This window comes from Pteropus alecto, unplaced genomic scaffold (genome assembly GCF_000325575.1).
Source record: "Pteropus alecto unplaced genomic scaffold, ASM32557v1 scaffold5, whole genome shotgun sequence".
Taxonomy (NCBI): domain Eukaryota; kingdom Metazoa; phylum Chordata; class Mammalia; order Chiroptera; family Pteropodidae; genus Pteropus; species Pteropus alecto.
In genome coordinates, this window is record NW_006441953.1 from 19,482,456 (window position 1) to 19,508,495 (window position 26,040).

The window sequence follows — 26,040 nt, forward strand, 5'->3', positions numbered from 1 at the left end:
CCTCATGCCTCATGCTTTATTTTTACTTTTCTTATGCGACCTAGTTTTTCTACCTTGCATTACGGTATTTGGAGATTTTTAATCTCCTCTAGTCCAAATCCCTGTGTGATCCAGCTTTGACGCATCCAGAGTATCCAGTACAAACCCTGGCTGTAATAGGAGTTCAACAAATGTTTGTCGAATGAATAAACAGTTTGCTAAAAGATGGCAGGGTGATTTCATTGACCTGTTTCAGTTTTTCTTGGCCAAGGATTATATCATGTCTTCTTGAAGTGTCTGAAGAAAGGAAGTCTTAAGTCAAAGGCCCCAAGAGTTTGTTTCCTGATATATCAAACCCCATAGCCTGTAGGTGTCAGGCTAGAAGATTCTGGAGTTCAGAGACAGGAGAGCCCTGCACATTCAACCAGCAAGCTCCGTGAGCAGTGCAGAGGGCGCTGGCCTCATTTCCCCCCGATTATTGGTACGGGTTGCAACTGGCCTTTAACTGTTCTTTTCTAAACCTGTTCCTTCTTTGTTAACTTAGATTTCGGAAGCTACAAAAAAGGGACACTTGGCTGAAGCCACAGCAGAATGGAGAGGTCAGATGGGCTGTGACCCACCCAACCTGCCAGGGCCACAGGGTTCTTACTCCTTGCTCTCCAGTCTGGGGCAACTGGTGATGCCAACTTTGAATTAGATGCTCCGATTCCTACTTAGGGAGGCATCTTGTGCGACTGTCTCACTGTCCCCTCCCAGCCAATCATCCACCTTTGCCACCATAACAAAAAATGCTGGATTCACTGTGGGGTGACTGCCATGTCCCACGTGCTTTTCTAGGTCCCTAGAGTATGTCAGTGAGCAAACAGGTGGAAAATCTCAGCCTGGTGGCACTTACATCCTAATGGGCAGGGAAGGGACCCAACAAGATACACACAATAAGTAAGTGACAGCTATGTTGGGAGAGACAGAAAGTGCTTTGGGCAAAGAGCAGGGTGGGAGGGAGACATGAAGGGGGTGGGGGGACAGACAGACAGACTAGAGACGAGTGTCTGGGGAGATTCACATACACAGAGAGAGAGACAAAGGACCAGAGACGAGACAGGAAAATAAAGAGAGAACCGATGGGGGACAGTGACGAGATGAACAGAAAGAGTTGAGACACAGAAAGAGCTGAGCAGAAAGCGAGGAGGGAACCGGCCACACCGAGAGCAGTAGCCGCCTCCCAGCCTCACCGACCCACCTGCTGTTTCTTCCTCTTCTAACTTCCTGCCTTACGCCCTTCCGAATGCTCTGGGCACCTTCTCACACCACCGCCTAGCCATCTGCATAACGTCCACAGCCCTTCATTGCACCATCACAGCCCTGCCCCAAAGTCCTCAGGCTTTGTTCACCCCTAGCACTGGCCACGCCCCACCTCTCCCATCTCAACTCTCGCCATCGCCCCCACCTGGCTACATTGCACCTGGGTGGCCTTTCTGAGAGACAGAGCTCTTGTATCTACCCTGAAAAGCCTTCTCTGAGTACCCCACTTCCACTGGGGATCAGGGCCACTTTCATGGACTCCCCTGATTTGTCTTAGTTCGTAGTGAGCTGAGCTAGGCAATGCTAACGCTAATGCCAGCTAACCCGTAGGATGCTTACTAAGGGCCAGGCACTGTGCTGAGCATCTCATGTATCAGCTGGTTCGATCTTCCTACCTTTAAAGTGGGTACTATTATTGCTTTCACTTTAGAGATGATGAAACTGTGGCACAGAGAAGTTTAGAGACTTGCCTGAGGTAACCCAGCTTGTAAGTAGCAGAGCAGCCTACTCTTCTAACTTAAACAAATATGTACACATTGGTCTTATTCCTAATACTGGATTGATCACTGTTTTTGTGATGTTTCCATGCACAGCCCTTCACTCCTGTCCCTCCCACTCCCCAGATAACACGTATTCCTGGACTGTGAGCTGCTCGAAGACAGAACAGGCCCTTCTGGTGTGTAGCTTAGCACCTGGCAGAACCAGGTCTAAATACATCATGGAGGAAGGCATGCATCATAGTTAGAACATCTGTGCAGGGCTAACAAGTGACCTATGTGTTTATTAGCCGTGGCTTTGGAAGTCCTGAGTGACATCGTCTAGTATAATCCTGTCTTAGGAAGCAAAGAATTCTGGAGAGGGCTTCCTGGATGAGGAGACCTTTGGAAATGGATAGTCCCTTGTCCCCTGGAGGCAGCTGCCTGGCCGGCAGACTCTGCAATTTCTCATGTGCCTGAAAGGGAAAGAGGGACAGATGAAGACAACACTGCTTACCTCCTGCGCCAGGAAGCCTGCCAACAAGCCAATACTTTCAGGTGCCATTTCAAAGGCTCTAATGGGCTGTGATGCGTAGGGGGCCACATAGGCCTTTGCCAAGAAGCCTGGGGAGTGGTTGGGACTTGCTCTTGTTTTTGCAGCCTTGGCACAGTTAGTCCCACCACTGAAGGCACGGATGATGACCAGGCCACACTGGCCTGAGCAGAGCCACTGAGGCCACATTTGAACTCTTGTTAGTCAGCATTTAGGTGCTGTTTACAGAGGGATTCTTGAAAAAGTAGAGTTTATGAGAAAAGAGAGAGAACACAGAATATACTAAGTATTAACTTTCCCCGCTGGGGAGAAAGATACATGGCTAAATGAACACATGCTCCCTGGGGGGCTTCGAAGAGTGTAAGACTTTGAGAAAGGAGATGCTAACATACCTCCTCTGCCTCCCCTTCCCTTTCCTGTCTCCATTCTCAGCAAAGCCTCCCCACCCGCTAGGTCGGGGGCACTGTGAAATCACAGTGTTGTACTCGCACATCCTGATCCCTCTGGAAAGGTCATGAGAGCCCATCCCCTTACAAGCACTGACGTTACTTTCTCCAGTAGCCAGTTGCCTTAAACCTGTGAAGTATTGTCTGGTGAGGGTAGAGAACATGGAGTGCAGGAGGAAAACAAAAATAAATAAAGAGCTTCTACGACATCCGTATTGATATTATACTTTTAAAACCTAAAAGCCCCTGCTGACTGTGGAAAATTAACGATAGGTAGAGTCAATATTAATTGTCCCTCCAAAAAGCAGTGGGAAAAAGCTTCCAAAATGAAGACCAATATAATCCCCCTGCCAGAACTGTATTGAGCCTTTCTTCCAAAATATATATTTTTTAAACCACTGACAGGATTATTTAGGAAAGCATTTACTTAGTCCTGCTAATGGAAAACCATGATAATGATCTTGGAACAATAGGCTTTAGAAACATCAGCTCTTGGGTGATGACTGGCTTCCCACTCAGTCGATGCTGCAGTTTTTCTTTGAAAGGGGAACCACCAAGACTCAGGGTGGAAGGAGTTTGGATATGTGACCTCCCTGTAGAGTTATGTGTGTGTGTGTGTGTGTGTGTGTGTGTGTTTTGTTTTGTTTGCCCATGCATTTCCCATGAATTATTAAATGCAACTCCAACAAGGGAGGAAAAAGCAGATGATTTCTCTTCGAGTTTGCTGATTAGCTAATTCCTTCATTCGGGTAGGGCTCCACGTGTTTCTAGTTTCTATATACGTCCCTAGAAATGGAGCATGATCCTTACTGCATCTCAAGTGAATGATTTTTCAATTAGCCTGTAGTTCCTTTGTGGTATCCCCCTATAGTCCTATGTGGTGATATAGAGCAAAGGTTTAAGAGGTTTTGGACAATTTACGTGGTTTGGAGAGGCAGTTTGTCACGGAACAATATCTGCAACAACTCTTATGCTCAATCTGAGTCCTAGGTCTTTTGCTTATTTTTAGAGCTCTGTTTTCTGAGGTGTCACAGCAAACTGAAAGGCAGTGTGTCGATGGCAGTGGTGGTGTTGGTACGGGGTTTCTGCAGGTGGCTGGGAGAGCTGGGAAGACCACTTCCTGAATACATAGAGTCAATGGCCATTGGTATAATTGGAGGGCTATTTGGTGAGTCTCATCAAAATATTTTGAACCGTGAATATCCTTTGGGCTGAGAACTTCACCTTGAGGGTGGTGGAATAGTGCGGGAGGGGAAAAGAATAGATTTTGGATTCACCCAGATTTGGGAGATCTGAGATTACTACTTCCTAAGATTAGTTACAGCCATGCCTTGGAGGTATTGTGTGTTTGGTTCTAGACCATTGCAACAAAGCAAGTCATAATATTTTTGCGGGTGGAGGGTCTTGCTTTCAATTTGTAAAAAACACAACACCTATGGAGTTCAATAAGGAGTATGTCTGTACTTATTCTCATCGTATCTCGGTTTGCTAATCTGTAAAACTGGGATTGGTACGATGACTACATAAGATAATGCGTGAAAAGTGTTTCCTCGGAGCCCGGCACAAAGTGAGTCCTCAGAAATAATGTTTCTATTATTGCTGCTGCTGTTAGGACTTTAGCCCAAGACAATAGATAGGGACACGCACAAAGATTTAGTTAGAAAGATGTTCCTCACAACATTGCTTCTAATAGTGAAAAACTGGATTGACTAAATGTATTATGGCAAACACAACAGATATTATATTATTTGGCTGCTAAGAGCCATGTGGTTGATGTTTATTGATAGAACAGTATTCACAATAATTTAAGTGAAACATTAGGTTGCAAAGTAGCATCGTTCTATTGTTTGTTTAAATAGTAAAGGCATAAATATACACCCACATACCGAAAAAGTATAACTAGGTGTATTGGTGGGTAGCGGAATGCAAATTGTTATGTTATAATTAGTTTTATTTATTTATTCTTTTGCTTATCTGGAGTTTTTTTTTACAATGTCCACATGTAGTTCTTGATTAAAATCTATTTTTGAGTAGAAAAAAGAATACTTTAAAATGAGGCTTCCAGCTGGGGGATATCCTCTTTGATGGTAAAAAAAAAAAAAAAAAAAAAAAAAAAAAAAAAGTCACAGCGTCATTATGGCTTTATCAGAGATTTCAGGATGTGAACTTGTATGTGCTGGAGGTTGTGTCACTTGATCAGAAATCATAAGAAAGGGAGGAAAGATCAGGAACATTTGAAAATGAGATCATGAGGAATGAGAACTCTATAGTCGCTTGGCCCCATATATTTTTTTAAATAGAAGACTTACTGACATTTGAAAAATGGAGACCTGTGCCACTGACTTGAGGTTGACTGGCATTTATGGGCAGTGCGAGGTATTATTTGCCTCCCTTCCAGCACTCTTACTCCTCATCCCCACGCTCACCCATCCACCCTCTGAATTAAATTGGATAAGCTATAAAACTTTCTGAAATTGCTATGTACAGAAAAGACTAGTTGTCGTTTTCAAAATATGACTTTTCTGGATAGAAATTCGAAAAAGTAACTTGTGACATTTTAAACACTCTTACTGATGCTTGTTAAAAGAGAAAAAAATAATAAAGAAAAAAGAAAATTGTACCTGTTCAGAGAGAAAAACAAGAAGAACTAAGAATAGTTTGATGCCAAGTCTTTATTGAAAGAGTTGGGTCTAAATTTCAGCAGATTTTGTAAAAATTGAAATAATGTTTGGCAGGAGCACATGATTGCTATAAATATCTATTTATATTCATACCTCAGGAATGGGCTAGGTCCCTTAATTTTCTTCATAAATGGGAAATTATTTTTACAAATGCAGGTTTATCATCTTTGTGATGCTATCGCTTGACCGTTAAACTTCTGGAATTTTCAGGACTTCCGGCTGAAAATATATTTCAGAGATGGGATGTGCATGTTCACATATAAAATTGCACCCAAATGCTTGTGAACCCTTCTTTTTCCTCCAAAGGGTTTAAGCACATTTGTGAATATTTTATAGTTTTAACTCCAAGTGTTTTTGCAAGTGAAAAGTTATATTTGTCTCAAAACTAGCATACTTTCAAATATGTACACAAACCCTTTTGCTATTCTTAAGTATTTAATTCCAGGAGTACAGTTTTCTTCTCGAGTCCCACACATTTTTAACACAACTCAGAAGTGTAGCATCAAAAGTATGCTGGATGCTATAAAAATGATGACATTATTGTCAGTAGAAATTTCTAAAAGCTGTTTTGCTAGCAAGACTGTTCTAAGTGAAAATTTAGAGGAATTATACTTACTTCCCTGAAACGCTCACATCTGCTTTCATTCCTTTCTTTGTTTTTGTGTTTCTTCCGCCCCCCGCCCATCACACGCATGCGCACACTCTCCTGTATGCTTGCTGTCTCTCTTCGTCCCTGATTATCTGTCTCCTTTTCTGTTCTCTCCGGTGTACACTATTTTTATATTTTATGTACAAAACCCACCCTGCTTTCCTCCAATCCCCTCTCCTGCCACGGTGGTCAGAGCTTCCCCAATAAGATTTATACCTGTCATTCGTTTCCTCAAAGCTCTTTTATTCCTCAAGAATTATATTATTATATTACTCTAATTTCATACGTAGTGTTAGGAGGTGGAAATGTCTTAGTGTTTTAAGGTCTACTGTAGTGGTCACAACTGGCCGCCAGGTTGTTTTCTTTGATCCAAATGCTGTGTAATTTTCTTTTAATTGGTTGCTAGGACTTTAAGATTTTACATGAAAATTTGCATTTAAAAAAAAAATCAGAAGATTTAACCATCCTGAGTACCTGACCACTAGGTAATAGTAAGCTGAGGGGGAGAGGTAGCTTCCACGTTCTCCAATACCTCCCAACTCTTCCCCCACCCTTTGGGGGTCTCCATTCACCTATGTTACTTCCTGATTGTTGTAGGCATTTGACTTTGCACCCCTGTTCTCCTTCTTGCACCTACAGTTTCCTTTTTTTGAACCACCACCCCATTCCCCTTCACCAAAAGAAGTGAGCACAATGAGAATTCCACTTGTGATGTCTGGACCAATAGGAGGGAGTACCTTTGGTTATCCTTCAAATGACTTCTCAGCTTGTATGAAAGGTTAGACCCCATACAGACTGCCGATAAGAGAATGGCTATGAAACAGCTTCTAGTTCAAGGTCACTGCTAACTGAGTCAATCAACCATTTAGATTTAGTGGTATAATTTGTCCTCTGGTATTTTTCAGGTGTGTTATTCATTTTTCTAAACTTAAATATATTTTATCACAATCTGAACAGTAACAAAAGTTGAAAGAACTTAAACATTCTATTAGTGCATGTCTAGTTTCCTTTGAGACACGTGTATTTGTGGTTCTTCTGGGGTGCGGAAGGTGTCTTTCTAGGAGTCATATCTGAGTTTTCTTTTTCGTGTACAAATGTTTGATAACTTTTCCCTGGTGTTGCCTCTTCTGGCTGTGCTAATCTCTCTAAATATGCCAAGAGTACACTAGAGCCTGGCCTGTGCTTAGCATTCAATAGATATTGTTAAATGAATGAATATTTGTATATATATTTGTAAAACCGATGCAGAGAGGCGAAACAACTTGCCCTTGGTCCTATGTGATATCAGTGAGAAAACGGATTATATTTGGCTGTTAGTTCAAACATGTGTTTAACTCTTTCTTCCAATTCCCATCACACTACACTGTAACCAGACTTTTCAATAGATGTTCAATTTTCACGTACCGTAGGCCCTTGAAGTGATCACATGCATTGGTGATTCTGATTCTAATTCATGCTTCCAATAGAATTGTACTCAAATAATGCTCTCCAATTTTCAGAACATTTACAACCTGTTTTCTTGCTTAAACAATTGGCAGAGTTCTGATGTTTTGGGTTCACAATTTCCTATTCATATTGCAAACATCTCAGGTTGTAGTACCATTCTGTTGACAGTGGTTTTACCAATGACAAGTGTACATGATCCCATACTTATGCATGTTTATCGACCTGCAAACAACTCATGCCTTTGTGTTGTTGGGCTTGCCCATGGACATCAGTGTCACCTCTTTAGTAATGTTGTCATTGAAACCAGCATGTTTACTCCACTCCATAAATAATGTCTTCTTGAAGTTTCTCTACCTTACAAAATGAACATGAGTTGCTGTTGCTTTGTTTTCCTGATTTGGGCAAGGCTTTTCCTGTGTAGCTTCGTACGAGTTGCATGCATTGCCTGTTACACTCGATTTAATTCATCTGTCAGAAGTGACAAGGGCTTTGGAGGCATTTCCTTCCAGAGTCTCCCGAGTGTAAGTACACGTGAGCACACCACACTCACACATGCAAAGACACATGTATGCCATCATGAACTGAGAATGGCTTCAAGCTGCTGACAATTTTGGCAGTCATAAAGCTTTACTCAGACGTGAAAGCTTCATCCAGAACGAACTATCTCTGGTTTCTGCCTTCCTTAGGACTGCATTGTTGCTGCAAAAATGGAGGTGAAGATAACGAAGAGGACCCGCTAAAATAGAAAGTAAATAATGACTGTCTTACCCCTAAAACTGAAATCTCAGCTTAAAAACACAGTAGGCACCCAACTGGAGAGAGTATTCATGAGTACCCCAGAAACAAAGTGGTTAGGAAGGTTCACTTTATGAAAAGAGACTGATTCTGTCTCTCTCTTTATCTGTCTCTATCTCTATCTCTATCACCGATCTCTCTGTCTATATCATCTGTACCTGTATCTAAATCTATACCTGTCTATGAATTTATATTTATGTTATCAGTGATTTCCTGTGGCTCAGCCCAGTAACTCTGACTGCACAGTGGGTCCCTGCCTCTCTTCCCTACCTGTTATTTCCTTCTCTGCTAGAAAAGTGACTAGGAGCTGGAAATATCGGGGAGGAATTGTAACATTGTAATAGGTGATATTTCACCATGGTCCCCAAGATTTCTAGTTTCCAGTGTCTGTGCCCTGTTTAATCCATCCTTTTGAGTGTGGTTAAAGACATGGAATGATGTGATGTCACTTCCATGATTAGGTTACTTTATAAGGTAAGGGCGAAGAGATTTTACAGATATAATTAAGACCACGAATCAGATTATTTTAAATTAAGCAAAAAAGAGATATTACACTAGGTGGGCCTGATTTAATCAGGCAAGAGCTTTAGGAAGAGGGACTGGGTCCTTCCCGAAGAAATGGATACTCCCTCATGGTCGTGACAAAGCAAGCAGCCATATTGCAAACTGCATATGGCAAGGAATTGCCCCTAGGAGCTGAGAAGCTCAGTTTTCAATCTCAAGGAACTGAATATCACCAATGATCGGCTTGAGTTTGGAAGAAGACCTTGAACTCTACATGAGGACACAGCCTGACCATTGAGCAGAGGCCCAGTAAGAAATACTCAACTTCTGATCCACAGAAATCATGAGATAATAAATGTGTGCTGTTTTAAGCCACTAAAGTTTGAGTAAATGATTAAGCGACAGTAGAAAATGAATATAGACGTCAGAAGATCTGTATGCTCAGTGATGCATCTGATACATCAGTGCCTGTGACCACCTGCCTCTTCCACATCTTGCTTCATCAGCCTCTGCCCTTTAGTGAAACCAAAGAAGATTCTAGGTGAGAGCCTGAGGTGCCAGAGAGCCTTGCGTTCTGGCTTCAACTGTGCTCTTCCACGCCTATCCGTGAACTCAACTTTGTTCTTATTTGCTTTATTCTGTTGCAGCAACAGAAATAAAAGGAAGAAGTTCTCTTCTCTTTTCAGGAAAGAAATGTTTAGCTTGCTCTTGGTTTGGAAACATCAGACCGCTGGTGCTAGGAACGGTTCTTGGACCATTCCTGCAGACGTGTCATCCTACGGCATTGCGTGACGAAGAAGGCGTGTGGCTGCCATCATATACTTCTTTTCTCTTCCTACTCTCTTTTAAAATGTTCTTTCCTGTTCAGGCTTCTGGGCTTTTTCTTTCCTGTTTCCCTTTGTGTGGTAGCATTTGCCTTGAATGTTGATGAGGAAAATTTGGTCCCTCCCCAAGAACTTATTTGGGGGTAATTAATTCTTGGCTTTACAGCAGTGCTTCACAACTGTGACTTTCTTAGGTACGAATTGACTGAGTAAATGTCCAGGCATGGGACATGTGCAGTTATTGCATTTCCTTTTGCCAAAAATTAATCGTTTCTTGAACCTGCTCTAGTGGGAATGGGAATAATGATTATGTGTGTGGAAGAGGAAGGGCAGAATTCACACGAGGGTGGTGAGGGAATCCTTGAGAACATGGACTCTAGTCTCTTAAGTCATTTTCTTTGCAATTTTATGCTCTGGAGCTCTGGAAGAGCATCATTCTAGGAAGCTGAACCATGCCTCGGGGACAAGCCATCTATTAGGGCAGCAAGCATGCCGAAATGACCGTTGATGAACTTTTGGTAGGTGGTGTAGCCACAAGTGCAAAGAGATGAAGGACAAAAGAATAGAGAGACCAAGTGTGTATTTTTACTAGGGTTGAATAAGGGAATTTGGCCAGAAGAAAAAGAGTACCTGGTGACGATGAATTCATTGATTTTTCAGTACACACTGAACCTGAACATGAAACTGGGCATAGTTTTAGAGAAAATTTTGTATGGCCCAGTACATGGCAAAATACAAATTAATTAATTAATACTCTGCTAATTTAGAGTTTGTAAGAATTTGGAATGTGAATTTCTTCAGGACAGGAGTCAGCCTCATCTTTTTCTCTGTTGCAGAGAACATGCTTAACAAAGTTTTGCTTGTGGTGGTGCTCAAACACAATCGGGACCTAAGTGAATGAATCTCATCACTGAGCAACCATTCAAAAGGTTTTCTAATAAGATTAATTGTGTGATTGCAATTGTGAAAACAAAGAAAAAGTGGGAAGAACAAACTGTTTACGTGGAAATGATTGCTCAATCACAAAACATTGTTTTCCATTCATTTAAGCAGGGCCCCACAGGAAGGCTGCAAATGAATCCACTGATAGTCCAGTGGGATTCACTGTATATTTTGAATGTACAAAAAAATTTATCTTTTCAAAAATAGTATCTCATTCATTAATCTTTCTTCCCATCTCACTTTCTGAATGAGTAAAGATTTCGTGAGTTTTTAGCACAATCTCCTTTTTGATATTTTACCAGGTCAAAGGATAGTAATGGGCTTCGGAGGCTAAGTAATCGACCAGGTCTGAGCTCAGATGGATGATCCAGATCTGGAAAGTGTTATGAATCAGGGCTTCAGAGCAAAAGAGCAGGTCGGTACCAGGTAGGCCATTGAGAACCTGGGGAAGAAGAGAGAGTCCAACCTTGGTGGCCAGAGACTATTCCAAAGGTAGATGTCCAGGCTGGATGCTGTCTGTGGAGGGGCGGCTCAGAGGGAGCAGCGGAAATCATGTGTCCCATCTGATTAAAGGGTCAGGAGCATAATAAATTCAGATCAGCCATTAAAAACTGAGCTAGACATCATGACAATAGGCCTTTCTACTGCCATCGTCCTCACCTAGAAATCACCTACTCTATGGTTGCCCAGTGAGGTCAGCTGGTCCACACATACTTTTTTTCCCCCTAAAAGCCTCTCTTCTATGTATATATGCAATTTTAGCTTTACCCACTCTGGACACTCTTTGCAAAAATATTTTCCTGCTTTCTAAGACTCACTGGGCACACAAGGGCAGCTCCATTTTGCAAGGAGTCACTCTATCACTATTTTCTTCGTGAATATTGCAAGTGTGCCTATGAGGAGGCTGGAAGGATGAAAAGTATAATATAAACCTAGATTTCTATTTTAAGGAACATGAGGTTCTGTGCACAAAAGATCTTTTGCTGGATTGTACATTAGATAGCTCATTAACTTAGAAACAGAATTCAAATGTAAATTATAACCCTTGTTATTACTCATAACTGCAGTTCAGATGGTAAGTTGGCAGTTTTCCCATACCTTCACAAACCAGTAACCCCAGAATAAATTATACATTGCACCTTATACCAATTGTCCTTAAAGAGGCAACACTGTTTCACAAATGGTATAGGCTGCCAAAGCTTGTGGTAGTTTATCTTCTTTCTACCATGTCCCTGTAGCTCTCAGCTGACTGAATTCAGGTCTTGAGTATGAAAGAGCTAGAGTTGTTATGTCTGGTTGTAGTGGCTGTGGGTCAAAGATGGTCCATGAGAAGGAGAATCTAGGACCTTGCGGACACAAGAGAGCGGTCTCTGTGCACCCTTCAGGTGGCCCCAGGTGACTCTCCCCAGAGCCCACAGACTAGAAAGCCAAGGGACTCTGTTTTCTCCGGGGCTCCAACTACCTTGTTTACTCTCTAAACATAAGCATGAAATGCTCTATAAACTTCTTGAATGAGAGTCCCCGTTATGCATTTGTGTGTACGAGTGTAAATTTGTGCAGGAGTGTGAGTGCATGTGTACATGAGTCCATGAGTATATAATTGGTGCTGTCTTGTTTCCATCAAGACTTTAAAATGGACAGCAAATGTCTTGATGGTTGATGGTTAAGTCTCTACATGACACACCTGACCAAGAGCTTCAGAGAGAAGGGATAGAAAGTTTTGAACTTTCTGAGAAAGGAGATGACCCTATTTTAGTATCTATTATGATTCAGCTGACTTACTTCACAGACACAAGAGAAGGAAGAGGACGCCACTTGGACTTTTACAGGTAGCCAACAATTACTTGCTTGGCTCAAGCTTTGGGTTGTGCAGAGTATGTCATTGAAAGTGCCCAACAGAGACCCCTGAAAAGGAAATACTCATCTATGAAAAACTGTGTGGCATATATGTTGAAGAATGGGAAAAGAGCCCAAAGTTATAGAGGAATTAACAAGCAATATGAACTTGTTAGAGAAGCTTGCTCAGAGAGAGTCATTGCTGTGTTTAGTGATCATCCCGTACCCAGCATGGGAAGGCTATTCCTTGATGCTCAAGGGAATAAATGAGTCTTATTTGGATACCATTCAGTTGCCTTACAAAGGAGGGGAATTGCTTAAATACCTGGATGCAGAAGAATTACCTCCTACTGATGATGGTGGTTGCTTCCATCTGTTCTTAAAACTGCAAGGTCCTGCTTCTGCTACCAGTTCTTCAGACATCCCAGCGCATTCCTCAAAGAAACCCACTACCCCCCATTATCGTAGCTGAACAGATGGTTCTGAGCAGTTCTTTGGATTTCTGTATGATGCCAAGTGAAAATTATCACTCGTGGGGACTCTCTGTTATTCTAAACCAAGATCTTAGTTTTGGTATTCGGAGACCCTGCCCCAGCCTGGAATGTGTCAGTAGTCAGATTTCAGCATTTCTGTGCCTCTTAGGCAAATAGGCATAGGGATGCAGTCTGCTCTAAGGAGACTATGTGGACAGTTTTAATTTCTAATCTCTCTTCGTTTCTTGACATTTTAGATACATATTTGTCAAAATTATTTTTCGGTCATCAGAAAAAACATTATATAAGCTCTCATTTGTAGAGAGCAGTCATAAATGAATATACATGAAATGAATGAATAGTTGTGGTGCATCGTTACTTTCTGACACGTTACACATTTCTTGATGTGTTTTTTATGGGTCTCCTCCACTAGAATATCCATTCTCTAAGGGCAGGAATCTTGTTTAAGCCATTGCATTTTTCTCCAAACATGGATACGATAAACATTCAATAAATATTTGTTAAATGAGTGGGTCACCCATGGGGACTGAGTGAATGGACAAATTGCTGGGTGGCAGCAATGTTAAATCCCACTTACGAAGCTATTTCTGAATGGCTTCTTTAAATACTCCAGCCTGCACAAAGCTGCCTTGAAGTGAATATTTATTGAATGGTCTACTGTGTTCCAGGTACTGGGATAGAAGTTTGTTGACACATGAGTGAGTCTTTCATTTACAACCCTATGAGATATGTATTATGATTATATCCAATTTGTAAGTGAAGAAACTAAAGTTTACAAAAGTTAAAGACTTGCCCAAGGTCAAATAAGGTGAGTGATCAGGTTTCGACTCCAGGTCAGATTAACTCCTTGAACCATTAAAACCTTCCCATATCTTTCTTGGACTTGTTTATTCACCCAACTAGTCAACTATCCTACTCTTATTGAGGGGCCTCCTATGGGTCGGACATCATTTTGGATGTCTGGCGGCATGGTCCCTGCCTTTTCTGAGTGCTAAGGAGGACAGCGGGTCAGGGCAGAGATTGGGGGAGGAGGTATAGGTGGCTCTGTATGCCCTAGTAGGATAAACTGACAAGTGTCAGCCAGTTTACTCCACAAACGTTCCTGATGGAGAGAGTGGGTAATGAACGGTGAAATACCCCATCATCAGATCAGAGTGATGGTTCGTTTGCAGGAGGCCGTGGCCGCTTCCCAGACAGACTCATGTCATGTTCCGAAATGGAGACCTTGTTAGTTTCCCTTCGGTCAAGGCAAACCCAGAACTGTCCCTTAAAATATTGACCCGGTCTGTGTTTTACCCACTTCACTTCTTAACATGGAAGTTTGTAGAGAGTTGTTTGTAGTTACAAGAAGAAGGAAACTAATTACTATATTGTCAGCGCTGAAATACATGCACAGCTTCTCATCGCTCGTCATCCTAATGGGCTGATTGGCTCTTCACAACTGCTCGTTGTTTTTCGTTTAGGGCTGTATTATTTTCACATCATTCACGTTGCTTCATGATCCTCATGCCACCTCCAGAAGATGCCTCTAGCAAGAAAAGAAGCAGATACTGTTCTCAGCATGGAGGCTGTGGAAGAACCTTGACCACCTTCTTTTCTTGCTGCTATATTTGCAGACATGGTTTCAAAATATTTATATTAGTTTACTAATGCAAAACTGCATAGGAGAGGTTCTGTGCTCCACAATCAAACTCTCAACTAATTACGCAAAAATTCTTGTAAAATAGCGAATAATTGTCAGAAGGATTTTGCCTTCTATTTTTTTCCTTGACTTTTTTTTTTTTTTTGGCTGCGGGACACATTGCAGCAAATATTTCACACGGGAATTTGTGCCACCATTATAATTAATGCCAGAAAGTTATGTGAAGGTCTTCCTGTATTAAGTAAACTAGCCCTTGCTGAGAATGGAAAGATAATGGTGGGAGAATTGGGAAGAAAGCTGCTGTAAAAATGACCTAAGAATTAGGATATATAAACTGCGGGGAAAAGAACCCACATATTTTTATCTTTGCCAAGAAAGGTTACTATTTTTCTTAGACAGTAACAGAATAACAACATCTTCAGATAGCAAATAATTGCACAACTGGGTGATCAGATGCTTGTAGCTGTTGCAAGGGAAAAAAATTAACAGGGAACTGTGCTTTGCCCAGCTTTTGTTTGCTGCCCTTCTAGCGATTAGAGTCTGTCAATCTGTTTTTATATAAAAAGCCATTAGGAGTTGGATCTTCAGTACTTCTGAAGGGCAACCAAACTCGAATGCAGCTAGAGATAGCAGTTACTCTATGGCTAATGTTATCATGGGGGTGAATTATAGGTATTGGCATTTCGCTTTGTAAACTGTGCTTACCTAGGGATTTTAATAAACCATGGATTGAAGTTTTATGTTTTCCTGTCCTAAGAACATATAGCATTTTTACACTGAGACTTTATTAGTTGTTCATATGGCTTCATCAGATCGCAATTCATAGGGTAGATGTACAAGGACTGGAAATAGATAAACCCAACCAGTAGAATAAGATCTGTTTGTAAGTCAATATCTGCCAAGAAAAAAAAAAAAAGCTCCTAAGAATCCTTTGTGTTCCCTTTAAATAAAGAGCTCTTTTTCTTCAAGCTTCAAATAAACTTTTATCTTCCCCAAGTTGATGTGAGACTTTCAGTGCATCTAACGAGGACTAAGCCAGAGGGACAGTAGGTTGACTCAGCGTTGGAAAGTTCAGGGGAGGGTCCGGGCTCATCACATAGCTTCCCAGCTGGGTGAGACCTGGCAGATCATCCCTCCCTCTCCTCGTCCGTTCCCCAAACCCCTTCTCTGTTGTGCTTTGCTCGCGGTTCTCTACCTGCAGCAGTAACCTTATTGAATAGTCTGACCTCATTTTCTGGGTATTGCTCCCAGGATGTCACTGCAAGGTCTATGTACGGAATAGGTGACAGAAATGGCTGCACTGCAGAGCTGAGATCTGCGTGGCTGAGCTGGTGAAGAGAGCAGCTCTGAGTCTATATTTCGCCATCAATTCTTGTCTGAGCCACTAGAATTGCCTCCTAAACTGTGCCCTCCGGTGGACCCCACGTGGCATCTAAAACAGTTTTTGATCTGAGCATCTTGCTTCTCCCACCCTTCCCCCTTGGTTTCATCTCTTCAGTGCCTTCAAATTCTCTTAAGAAAAAGCAGAGCCCTGCCATATTCTGACTCCTGACTCATTTCACCCCTCATCTATGTACCCCCTTGTTCTCTGGGCTCCAGTGACATGGCTTTCTCAAAGCTTTGCTTCCATCTATCAAAGGACCTTTTGATAAGCAATTCCCTCTGTGCAAAAGGCTCCGTCTTCAACCTTCACCTGTGTTCTCCTCAAGTATGATATCTCAGCTCATTCGTCACTCCTCACCAATGTTAATGCCCTCTTCCGTATGCCTTCAGAGACTCGTGCACTTCTTCCAAGCACTGTCCCATACTTGCAGTTTTACTTTGTGCGGGGTGTGTGTGTGTGTGTGTGTGTGTGATTTGATCAGTATCTGTTTCACCATCGTAGATGATAAGCTTTATGAGGCCAGGGACCACTTCCTTTGGGCTTGTCATTTCATCTCTAGTGCTTAGCATTGTGCCTGTCACACAGGAAGCATTTTATAAATCTTAGGTAAAATAAGGAAAGAACCAGAGAATGAGGGAGAGTACTAGTGACAGGATGTGCACACATATAAGAGGAAGCGATAGAAATAGAGAGAGCGAGAGACATCTTACTCTTCACTCTCCTGTAGCATATGGAAAATAGTGATGAAATGGCCTATTTCTGCCTCGAATACAATATTTCATTGAGGGTAAGGTACCATAATTGTATGATACACAGTTACTTTATATATCACAAAGGAAGAAAAAACACTCCCGACTGAACTATGACATACTATTGATTGTGAAATGCCTCATTTTAGACGTTAAAATTTCAGATGGCAAAATGTGAAAAGATGTGAATCTTAGAATTGATACATATTAGAATTGGATTACCTTAAATCTAGGAACCATGAGCTGAATCAAGAGTCAAATAGATGCAGGTTGAAGAATGATGGCCATAAAGATTGATGCTACTGCATGCCAATTTCTGAATATCAGAGCGCCACTGCAGCAATGTTATTATTATTATTTTTCTCTTTCTGGCAATATGACATGGATTGGGGCACCTCTAGTCACACAGGTGTGCCTTGGTCATCTGGTGAGAAGTAAGTAGCAGTCTAGTTTCTGATGGTTGGGATTATGAGGGGCAGTCTACAATGGGGCAAGAAGAAGACATGGTTATCAATGATATGCACTAACCAATGGACTAGTAAGTTACTGACAGTATAGAATATCGTCCGAAGAGGTGCCTCAAGCTTTTCTTTTCCCTCAGCTTCTATAGAGTAGCATAGTTATGTATCTTTCTGGGATTGTTTCTGCACCATGCTACTTGGAAATGGCATAATGGATGAGGAGTAATGGATTCACAGTGGTTGGAACCAATGTTTAGAGATAAACCTATAAGCTGTAAAGCCACCGCTCTTATTCTCCAGCCACAGAAGGACTAACTGGTTAGTAGTTAAGAATCTTGGCTCTGTTCCTAGGTCTACAACTAGCTGAGTAGTCTTGGCTGGTTATATGTCACTCCATGTGCCTCAGTGGGGTGTCTGTCCCCAAGACATTTTCAATCCCTACTCTTAATCTGAGCCCCTCTCCCTATATGATAATGAAATCATGAGGTTTCTGGGATTTGTGTAGGTATACCCTCTCTTCCCTACATTCCTCCATTGATTTATCTCCATCTTTCTTTTTAACCCATCAACACATTTTCAGTACCCGTCACTATGCTGTAGTGATCACTTCTGCCCTCCTCCTCTTCTCCCCTCTGTTGCATTCTTTCCTTATTCCTGGTATTTGTTCTTTTCATAGATTCAACCCCATGTCCTTTCCACCAGCTTGGGTGTAGTGCCTCAAATCCGGAAGTCTCCAGCTGTGTCTAGAGATGAAAATGTGAATAATGTGGCACTTAACACTGCTCTTGGTGTCTGTGATCTTAGGGCCACAGAAGTTAAAAAGGCTGGATCTGACAGTATCTGTAGAGATCATCCTAGCTAATTAGCTTACTTAACAGGTGAGCAGACTCCCAAGAGGATGAGTGGATGACTTACCAGAGGCTACCCAGCCAGTAGTGCAGGACTCAAGGCGTGACTCTCCAGTGTACCGAGCTCACTTCATTCTTAGCAGTACCCAGGAAAATAGGTTCCTGTACCCTGTTTTAAGTTTCTATTTACTTTGCCTTCTGAGCTTTGCAAACCTGTTTTGAAAAGAATCACATCTTTTTTTTTTTTCCAAAAGCTCTACTTTTATTTCATATTAAAAAATATGAATATGAATTCCCATACAAGTTTAGTGCTTATAATTTTCTTTAAGACGCCAGCTTCAAAACTCTTTGTGGCTGCTTTTTAAATTTAAATTCTCTTCCTTAGAAATAACCTAGAGACCCAGGACGTTTCTTCGCTGTCCTGTCTTAAGGCTTCTCCTTCCTTGAAGATCTAGTCTCTGTGTGTAAGGAGATTGTCTTAGTCTGTTCAGGCTGCCATAATAGAAATGGCATAGACTGTGTGGTTTAAACAACAAACATGTATTTCTCACAGTTCTGGAGGCCGGAAGTTCAAGATCAAGGTGCTGTCAGATTCAATGTCTGATGACAGCCCACTTCCAGGTTCAAAGATGGCTGTCTTCTCTCTGTATCTTCACGTGGGGCAAGGGAGCTCTCTGGGGTCTCTTTTGTAAGGACACTAATTCCATTTGTGAGGACTCCATCCTTGTGATCTAATCACCTTGCAAATGTACCACCTCCGAATAGCATCACATTAGGGATTAGAGTTCAATATATGAATTTTGGGGAGACAAAAACATTCAGTCCGTAGCACAGGCGGAATTTTCTAAGTCATGAATGCTGTCGGAAAGCCCTCAGGACGATGGGGTGGGAGCAAACTGGCATGAAATGAACATTTTTTGTGTACCTACTATGTGACTTATAAGCATTACCTCATTTTAACCCTTCCAGCAATCATCTGTCAATATGACTTTTATTTTACAATAAAGAAACTGAAGCACAGACAGGTAAAAATAATGGATTTGCAAGCCATTCAAGTAGTGAGGGGTCGAACCAAGATTCAAACCCAAATCTGTCTCTTCATGAAGCCTGGTGTTCTAGTAGTTTGGCTGTTCAGATCCAAGAACTTGAATTTTTCATAATATATGGCTAGCGTGTTTTTTGATCTGTTGATTTAATTATCTTTTATTGAACATGAGTAACACGAGCAGTGATTTCCCTAAAGAGATTTATAAATTGTCCCTTTAATTTTCTGTCTTATATGAGCATCTCTGGGAATTTATCATCAATGGGTAATGCTTTAGAGGTGAACTATTCCTTGGGTTAATAGTTCATAGTCACTACCAAAACTGAGTGGATATCAGCAGAATGAGATTAATTGTTTCGAATTAAGTGGTCATGCAGGACTTTTCTATTGCTTTGGTGCAAGAAATCACCAGTTGTGTTTTAATCATCCCATCTAATCTGGACCTTTGGTCCTAGAGTGTCACCTCTTTTCAATGTAGAGGCTGCATTTTTGTCCTTCAGATCACCTTTGCCACTTCTTTTAGAAGCAAGATCTTTGGGCGTTTTGTATAAATTTATTGTTTTCACTCTATTCAACTTGGAAAATGTAGGTGACGGAATTCTGAATGGTCACAGCTTTCAGCACTAGAGACTTGCCTGTGTTAGGGTCTGTGTTTTTTTTCAATCTGCACTAGCAACACAGATGGCTTGAATTCCAGTGACGACTCGACCCAATGATGCCCAACTTCAGTTTCAAAGATCCATCACTCAGTGTTTCAGAACATGGACAAACCATATGCTTTTGACTAGTGGCAAAGTTTAAGACATTCTCTGGAAAATATCACTGCATTATTATTTTTGAAGATTGATATGCTGTTTATAATAATGACAGCCACTGCTTCCATTTAGATTTTGCCTTAACATTTTTTTTCCAAAAGGACTTTCATATATGTTATCTCAGTCCTATAATCCATTTTTCACACTGAAGCCAAAGTCATCTTTTTTAAAAAAATCAATCTGATGCTATCACATCCTTGCTTAAAATCCCCGTTCACTTCCTGTTGTCATTAAAACAAATGCAAAATTCCTTTCCATGGTTTGAAAGTTCAAACCATGCAGGAGCTGACTCCTGCCCACCTCCCTACTTAGTGTCCTGCTTACTCAATCGTAGCCACTTTGGTCTTTTCCTTTTTCCTGGAATTCATTGCTGCTCCTTCAGGCTCTTTGTACTTGCTGTTCTCTATGCCTAGAATGCTTTTTATGAAGTTGTCTGGGTAGTTGGCTCCTTGACACCTGAAATAGTTGTCAGTCCTCAAGGCCTGAACGATTGTCATAGATGTGTTCACTAACTTCACAGCCCAAACTCTACCCTATCCCTTACTCAAATCTTCTTTGACAGCACATTTTTATATTTTAATTTGAATCTTTCATCTATTGGACATTTGTTTTAGGCCTTAGATACTGTTACAAATATATTCAATTAAGTTCCCAGAGACCGAAGGAGCATATGTTTGGTTTTTCTGTGATTTTCTCTTTCTGTGCTCTTTGCTTGAATGGTAAGAAGGTATGCGGTTGGGGGCATAGTGGAAGGAATATTGAACTCTGAGTTAGCAGATATGCGTTCATGACTGACCTGCTTGCTAACCAGCTGTGTTGGTATAAGTAATATATCTACCTCTCTGGATCTTAACGGTTTCCTCTCCTGGAAAATGAGACGCTTTTGACTCCAGCTCATTCTTCCTATTCATGACCAGAGTTTTCAAACATGAGCATGATTCCTGTGTGATCACAAAAATGAATTTCTCTGTGGTAATCAAAAAAAGATAAGACTAAATAAATCCAACAATATTGAAGCGAACATGGCTTTCAATTTCTAATTATTTCTATGTTTTGCAAAAGATTCAAGACTGTTATGTGGACTCAGTCACATGTAATTTGGATTAATTTTCCCCCTGTAATTGTGTTTAGCATGTCTGATTGAAATAAAACATAACAACAGAAAGTGAGATATTTGTGGGTTTGTGTGGCATGCCAGGTGGCCGGATCCAAACTGTGATGGACGTATGTAATGAAGGACAAGATGCATTTGCCAGTCTTTTTTCTTGAGGTGCCTATGGAGAATTTGCCAATCCAACATTGCATCTAGTTCTTTTTGTTTGTGTTTTTGTGGAAAGCAAAGCTAGAAAAATGTTGTCAGTATTGTCATGATTGCTTAGAAAAAAAAGCAGCCTGCACTTTTGAGAACCGTAATTAATGCTGAGATTATGCCAGAATCGCTTGCTTGACTTTTATAAAACCCTTTCTACTGTCTCAACAGCAAATTGCAAGGAGATCAGTGACTTTTGCTCTCTGGAAATGACAAATGAGGTCAAACTGAATTTCTAAAGCACAGAAGAATGTTTCAGAGTTCCAGACACTTCAGAAATGTTGCCTTTACGTTCTCTTTTCTTGTGTGTGTTTTTATCATCTGATTTGTGTGAAACACAACAGCTAAATAACCAACCACAATGAATGACTCTCTTCCTGATGGTCATGACATGTGGTTGATTGTATGCCCTGCTCCTTCATGTCTTGGTATGTTTAGTGATAGACATACGATTTGGCTGATTGTATCTCTTACTTCTCAAACTAATAGATTCATTATATCTCTTTGGATACTCGAAGAGTGTCTGTTTTGGTGCCACACTCTAATTAAAGGCTGGTACCCAGCTGTAGAAGTTTACAGTTCTTTAACAGCTTTTTTTTTTCTGTTGTCACATGAAGTTAGCTCTCTCTGAAGACAGGCCAAGTTTACAGCAGTTAATGCTCTTGAAGGAGATTACCGTAATTACCAGTGATCAATGTTTTATGCCTCTCCATCCAACCCTGCTTTTGCCCCTTTAAAAGACAGGATGTAGAGAAGAAAAAAGTCAGTGATAGAAGCTTTATGGTAAACTTGATTTAGTTTACAAGAAAACTGATTCTGGTCTGGCTCTTAAAATATACCTGGGCTCCACAAAGAACTGTTTCTGAGTATTCTCTGGGATGTCAGTTGCTAGATTGTTACTACATTTTCGCACAATGAATCAGGTTCTTTTTGAACATGTACCATGTTGTCACTTTAAAAAAATTACTGGGAGAAAAAAATCATTTGATTTCTTCCTCTCTGTTTCTTACAAGGGCAATCTATATAGTTCAGTACGAGAGTTGTTGATTGGTGTAAGCACTAGCAAAGTGATCAAGGTACTGCAAGGATTCAGCACGAAAAATAAAGGTACATCTCGGAGAAATGAACCATTCCCCCCACTCCCACTAATTAATAGCATATTATAATAAAGGAAATCATTAAAACATGAAAATATGTTTTTCCAAGTCACATTTATCAAACATGGTAAAGTGTTTCCTGAGCTCTATTAGTTCCTGTGTATTTTTAACATGATATATGGATTTTCCTTTTCTATTGTTCACATGTGAAATGTTTTAAAAAGAAAAACATGCTGTTATTGCCATTTTTAAAAGTGTTGAAGGGGATAAAAAGGAAGGTGTAATAAAAGCAGTATATTTTTATGTCAAAAGTAACCCTTCTGTGGTACTCTTTAGATAAAACCGAATATTGGTTAAGAAAGGGAAAGATAAATAACTCCCTTATTCATCTTAGTCCAAAATCTATTTTACTCACTGCTGGTTGTTGGCATTGCGTGATGATATGACATAGTACCAGAAGATCAGATTATCAGAAAAGAAGGAGAGTCCCAATTTAATAGTTACTCACCAAAATTTTGCCCTTATCTCTACATCACAGAAAAATAAGTAGTTGTTAAGTTTCAAATCCTGTCGTCTTTCTGATTTATCATCAAATTGTGGTCGCACTTAGCTGCCTGGCGTCAGGGAATCCAATAAGTCCTGTCACATAAGAAGAAAAGAAAAAATCCCATTGGATAATGGGTTACATTCTCCCCCACAGTGATTTATTTCTGTCACAAGACTTAATTTTATCATGAGGCAGATGCTCTGTCTGTATCAGTGTATTCATTTCTGCATTTATCTGCTTCATTAAAAAAAAGCACCTGCTGCATATTTGGGGATATATTTGGCTTTATTATGTGCCCTGATGACCCAATTATGTGCTATTTAGTCACATCTCTAATTTCTACTTTTTATGATTTGGAAATTTCTTAGCTATTTTATAAAGTGAGTCTGATGTGAAGGGTGCCACAAAAAAATGCAATTGCGTGGGGTAACTGTTACAGCAACAGAAGGTGTTAGCATCTGAGCTCTCTGGTACCAAGTCTCTAAGATTCATGTCAGAGGGAATAAGCAGAGCTTACTGGGGTTATCAGGTGATACTTGGGATGAAACGGTGACAGCCTCTGTTATGAATTAATTTTGTTGGCCCGCATGTGGAATACCTTGCCTTTCACGAAATCTGCCAGGTAGACATAAATATATATATATGAAAAAAAAGGGGATGGGGAAAGGCAAAGAAAAGAATAAAGGGAGGAAGGAAAACAGATAGGAGGAAAGGAAGGAAAGAGGCAAGGAACTTAAAAAGATCCCATATTTTTATTTGCTCTGAGTCACTTATACCTCACTGAAGAACATTTTAATGACGTGCTTGTGCCTCATCAACTCAATCCTCCCTCCAATCTGCCACTTAATATAGATTCTGCTCCTCTGAATAATCATCCTTGTTCTTGGGGCAGCTGAGGTCCACAGGTTGGAATCCTTCGCCAACTGTCATCATTCCAGCGGAGGAGCTACATCTGCCTTGCACATACTCCATCCTGCAGTCTGTCCATTGCAGGGCACCTTTTCTCTCACCAGTGCAAGGAGGTCCCAGGGAGATGTCAGATAGCTGAACTATTCAATAAGCTTAGAATATCTGCAGTTTCCATTTTGACATTCAGCCCAAAGGACTGTCCCATTATCAGCTGCCAATGACAAGTGACAAGACACAGTGACTTTTAGGCAATTTCCCCCAAATCCCATTTTTTTTTGCCTTTTTATGGCTTCTTTCTTTCCATTCCTGCATCTTCATCTGATTTCCCTTAAAAAATATCAGCCCAGACCATAAACTTTGTGTGTGTGTGTGGGTGGGGGGGTGGCGGGGAGCATCAAAGAATGCACAGAGGTTAAGGTAGATGGTGATGCTGAGTTCCCCAGATTTGCATTTTAGTGAGATCGCTGCAAGAAAGCTAATAGACAGGAAAGGAGACCGAGTTAATGACAATTCTCTAAACAGCTGTTGTACGATTCAGCTTCACTACTTCAGTTAATTAATCAGCACCTTGCTGGCAACTCTGGGGGAGAGACTCGTTAGATACTGGTAGCAAACAGACAATGCTTTCATATCAAATATGTTCAACAACACCTAATACAGCGATAACTTCCACAGAAGAGGGTAGGGAATACTGTGGCTTATAAAGGCACTCAGAAAGAGGCCCTTGGTATTCTTGCAGATATGCACTTGCTAGAAGTGCTGCATATGTTGCTTTCTTTGTTGTCTGTAGCCAGCCCAAATAAAACACGGGCAAAAGAACCTCCAGGGGTCCCCGTTATCCTCTATCCCCGTTAGATGCCTCTTTTTAGTGTAATAAATAAATATGTATTTGTAGGTTGATCTCGATGTTCATGATACATAATAAATCAAGCATCTTTATTTCTGATTTTAGTCACAGTATCCCATTTGGAATTTTAATCATGGAAATAGTCCTCAAAGTTGACGACAACGAAGGGAGATCAAAACGTTCAAAAATAGGCCACTCACCAAGCTACCACAGCATTTAGTATGAGAGCGATTGTCTTGAGCCTCTCCCTAACTTTTTATATTCTAAAGGGAAGCAACCTCTTGTTCTCCCTAGGAAGTCAATAAAGCCATACATATTTTATGAGTGATAATGCACAAAATCTTAAACAGACAAAATTATATCTATATCTGGCCAAAGTGCTCTGCGTTTTCTAACTCCTCCAGAATTGTCGTCAGTAAAATCCTTACTGAGTTTAGTGTAACAGTTGTTTTCCTCTGAGTTTCCTGTTATCACATGGCCTTCTCATCGATTAATTAAGAAGATACCATTTTGCGTAGTCGTTACTTTAATTTTTCTTTGTTACTTTATGTCTTGACCCTGCCCTTATACAGAGATAACATGGAAACGTGATGTCTAAAAGAAAATAAAAGGTTTATCAAATGATACATATTACTTTAGTTAAACTTAAATTTCCCACTATTAATCTGAGAAAGATAACATTGATCACAATAAATAATATACATAATTATTACATAAATCTTAAAGATACACAGGGATGCATTCGTATATGATTTTTATCTATTTTATCATTTTCCAGTTTTAGGAATAAAATTGTGACGTAGACATTGTCTTATGTGTGTAAATAGCACCACACTTGGGAAATTCCCTTTGAATTCTCTTTGCTGATATTCTCCCAAGTAAAATACAGCCTTCGGTTTACTGCCTGTCTGCCAGGGGTCAGATGGAGAACTTCGTACCAAGGACTTGAGGTTGTGTTAACCAATTCATTTGGACGATTTATCCACTTGGCACGTATGTACTGATGTAGACAATTATAGCTTCAGTTCTTTAATGAATCCTATATTATGGCAGAAGAATATCATTGAGTCTATAAGACTCCAGGGAACTATAAAGAGAAATGTCCCTTTTAAATTAGCTTTATGGTGCTGAAGCTTTATGTATTTACTTGCAAGTTCAATATTAACTCAAAGTATGATTCTCGAACTGTCTCTATTGTCGACGACAACAGTGCTCGTGGAAAGGTCTTTCTTAGCAGTTATTAATGGTGATCTGTTTTAAAAAGAACAAATACTTCCACCTGCTATGTTGCTTTTGCTACAGAGAGAGCAGGATGCTTTCTTAATGCTAGGTAATCTGACATACAAAATTTAGATAACAAAAGGGCTTTTGCTTAATCCAGCTTTTAAAAGTGTAATTTACTTTTAGATTTGGCCTATAGCTAGAACTTTTGACTTTTTTCTTTTTCCAAATCATAGAAT

At 40.6% G+C, this 26,040-nt stretch overlaps 1 protein-coding gene across 3 annotated transcripts in view; it reads left to right on the forward strand.

The window, feature by feature from the left end:
- The window catches only part of PPARGC1A (PPARG coactivator 1 alpha), a 598,261-nt gene that overhangs the window by 382,805 nt on the left and 189,416 nt on the right, over window positions 1-26,040 (forward strand). The window lies entirely within an intron of this gene.